The following is a 1239-nucleotide window of genomic DNA, read 5'->3' as shown; positions in this document are numbered from 1 at the left end:
CTAGCATGAATAGATCATTCTTGCTAGCTTGGAAGTTGTGGTGGGCTGAGCTAACCCTCTTCCCCACTGTTTGTATTTGGTCGTAGGAGCTGGAGCGAGCCAGCTATTTATTTGGAGGTTTTTCTTTCACCTTTTATCGTCAGGATCAGACACAGCGCAGAACCACAGCGGTTACACACACACACGCTCATTTGTTTCAGTTTGTCAGTTGCTACAAGACAACTGACCAACATGTACATAGTAACACTGCTGTGTGGTGTAGTCTACAGTGTACGCTGTACTACTTACTGGTTTTTGTGGCACCAGTCTGCGGCTCCCAATTAATTTGTGTGTTTCTCCTACAGCTTCGCACCGCTCAGGCGGAAAAAAATGTGCGTGCTCTTTGCAAGCTCTTCCTGGCTCATAACCGACGTGCTCTGCTGTCGAGGGCGAACATTGGTTAAAAGTCCTCATGTGACTGATGCGAGCAAGATGCTTTTATTTAGCAAAATTATGATTTATAATTAAATGTTTTTGTTGAGGGCCACAGGCAGGACTCCACACATTAAAAAAAGAGAGAAAGAAAAGGGCACCTGGGGCACCCGAGAGGAAAGGGGCAGGTGCTCAAGCCCCCTCCGCCCCCGTCGCTGCAGGTGCCTCGGCCTACTCCATTGTTCTCTCCAACAGAAGTCCGCTCAGGTCTAAGATGTTTTAATATTAAGTGATTCTACATTACTCTGCTTTGGGGATAAATATTATCACCAGAATTTGTTGCACAATATTTATACTCAGCATGTTTCTGACGACTGCAACAAATTCTCGAGACCCAAGTGTGGAGGAGACACAACACAGTGAGCTGAGGGAGGCCCTACCCTGACAAACAAGACTCTTCTGGTATACTTATCATTATCTAAGTGTAAAATAAAGGTAAAATTCAGAGGTTGCAAATCGTGTGTGCACTGCTTGACTTTTTCTTATTTTTACGTTTTTACAATGTCACATCAGCGCATCTGTGTTTATTAATACATGTTTCATATAAATAATATAACTATACTACAGTCCAATTACACGCTGTAATGTTCCTTACTCTGAAAAAGGAAGTCAGGTGATTGTGCTGATTACATGGAAACATTTGCCTGCAGTGTTGAAGCTGATCCCCAGCAGACCGGTTTTACTGCTACATGAAAAGCATCCAAGGAAGTCCCTCAAATATGAGCCAGCATACTGCATGTGTGTGGATGGGTGGATGAGTTTTAACCC

This window comes from Haplochromis burtoni, unplaced genomic scaffold (assembly GCF_018398535.1).
Source record: "Haplochromis burtoni strain Fernald_Lab_line unplaced genomic scaffold, NCSU_Asbu1 Contig_313, whole genome shotgun sequence".
Taxonomy (NCBI): Eukaryota; Metazoa; Chordata; class Actinopteri; order Cichliformes; family Cichlidae; genus Haplochromis; species Haplochromis burtoni.
Note: the sequence above shows the minus strand (reverse complement) of the source record.